General features: G+C 42.4%; 1 long non-coding RNA gene across 10 annotated transcripts in view; it reads right to left on the bottom strand.

The window, feature by feature from the left end:
- Nucleotides 1–2278, bottom strand: part of LOC102259991 — a 39252-nt gene that overhangs the window by 22839 nt on the left and 14135 nt on the right. For 2 of the 10 annotated variants that reach the window (XR_001361954.1, XR_001361960.1), the window contains exon 4: nucleotides 526–721. The exons of the other annotated variants lie outside the window; for them this stretch is intronic. This is a non-coding gene — a long non-coding RNA (uncharacterized LOC102259991). The remainder of the gene's footprint in view (nucleotides 1–525; nucleotides 722–2278) is intronic. 10 annotated transcript variants of the gene reach the window in all.

Here is a 2278-nt window from a genome sequence, read left to right as displayed (position 1 = left end):
TGTTTTTGTGATGAATCACTATGCTTTCATTATGTTCAATTTGTAACAATGAAATTGGGGGTCACCACAACATGAGGAACTGTGTTAAAGGGTCGCGGCATTAGGAAGGTTGAGAACCACTGTTCTAGAAGGTAGAAGTGACGTAGCCTGTGAGAAGCTCTGAGAGAAACACTGACCCAATTTGGTAACTAGGGCAAGAGTGGTGCCACGTACCAAGACGAAATGTTGTGGAGGGCAAAAGGAAGAACGAGGCGCAGAGCAGATAAAGGAGGGGTGATCAGTAGGTATGCCCAAATGGTAATGAGCAAATGGAACAGTCTATGGGTTACAATTCAGTTCTGAGATTAACACACTTGAATTTGCTACTTGCACCTATGTTCAGTGCCAACACGTTTATATGACATGGAGAGATGACAGCAGGCCTTTCTTTCTGCCATACGTAAAATATGAGAGTAAAATATGCCTAAGAATAGGGTTGTGCTACCAGTATCTGCAAACGGAATTTCCAGAATTGGGGACACGCACCTTCAAGTTGGCAGCAGGTGCTTTGGAGTCAAAAGATCCTCATTATCACTCACTAGCAAGTCATTTCATCTGCCGGGGACTCAGCCTCTTCGTGTGGAAAAGCAAGTCTTCCCCAGTTCACAAGCCCACCGGCAGGCGGACGCGGCCTGCTGTTTTTATGCATTGAGTCTAAAAGGTATTTTGGATAGGAAGGCTCCTGGAAAAAAAAATAAAATAGACGACCAATGTGTCTTGCCACAGACACTGTAGTATATTCATCCACAGAGTTTAAAGATGACAAGTGGGTTAAGAAAATTTAGGAGTAAGTTGTTCTAAGGGCATTTTGTGGAGAAAATATATATAAACAATTATAGACAAAATTATAAAGTGCCTGGAATCTTAAAAGAATATACAGAGCGGACATTTTTTTTTTTTTTTTTTTTTTTTTTTTAACTGCTACATAAACAGTACTACAAGCTGATTCCACAATGCTAGGTCATTATATTTACTCAGAACTTCTAAGTTGCCAACCTAATGTAGCTCTTTCACAAAACACAATTCACTGGGCCTCCACATTGGCAATGCGATCAAGTTGGAGATGCGGGAATCAATATTATGAGACAGAAAATCCTGAGTTATCTTGATTATACTGTCTTTATTACCAGCGTGGTCGCTCTATGATTCATATACATTTAAAGAAACTATAATAGATCATGTCTCTTTCTTTTTCCAAGTTCCCAAGCAAAAGGGGCCTCCTTCATATTATAGCTTCCTATTTTCGCCACTTAAAATTAGATGCGTATTTAGAAAAGGCTCTTAGCTCTCTTACTACCTTGAACAGTTAAAACAAATGCACAGAAATACTTGTACTTTCTTAGGATGCTCAAAATAGTTTTTAGTAAGGCCACCAGGTCTAGCTCTGATCGCACAAATGTTTGCTTTGTGCAACTTTTTATCTCTATGTCATCTTGCAGTTTTAACTTTGGAGTTCTTCAAAAGGACTTTAAGTGCTAATGTTATTTTACGCCTAAAATAAACTAAAATTTTATAAAGTACTATAGTCTTACAGATTATGCATTTAAGATCCTAGAGAAGTATAAAATATATTTGTCGTTAAATATAAAAAGAGGAAAATCATATTTTGTTTCACATACACAAACAGATCGAGCCTCATAACCTAAAGGATACGCCCAAGCCCCACTTTTAGGAAAAAGAGCACCCATTTGTTTTTTCACTCAAACCCACATCTAAAATTCAAATATTACTCTTCCCAGCCCCCCTCCGCGCCCCCAAAAAAGCATGCCAAAACAATCAGCCTCATTTCTGGTGAGTTCTCTAACACGTCGGAAGCTGTTAAATATACCCTGGGCCCGTGACCTATCCCTTCGATGCCTCAGGAAGGCCTAGCCAGACCAGATACACCCCACTTCCAACAAGCACGCCCCTCCCTCTGGCTCAGGTCCCCCTTCCCATCTGCAGTCCTCCCCATCCTCCCTCTCACATATGCGCTCTTCAAAAGGCCGGCCTGCTGCTTTCTGAGAGGCAGTGCCGGCTCCCCCACTCTCTCTCCTGGATTCCGAAGGTCCTCCCTTTCTAGAAAGCACACCCATGTGGGTCTCTATCTCCATTTCTTTTTCCTCTCCCCTCCCCACTGCCCAAGCTAAGACCTCTGAGGACGGTGCAAAGAGGACAGTGGGGGGACTGCTCCCTTACGTTCAGGTTCCCAGCGCCTGGAAGTGCCCGATAACGGGGTGCTTCGATAGCTGCGTCAGGG

The sequence above is a fragment of the Myotis brandtii genome, unplaced genomic scaffold (assembly GCF_000412655.1).
Source record: "Myotis brandtii unplaced genomic scaffold, ASM41265v1 scaffold2022, whole genome shotgun sequence".
Classification (NCBI taxonomy): Eukaryota; Metazoa; Chordata; class Mammalia; order Chiroptera; family Vespertilionidae; genus Myotis; species Myotis brandtii.
The sequence above is the reverse complement of the archived record's forward strand: the minus strand, read 5'-3'. Positions and strand labels throughout refer to the sequence as shown.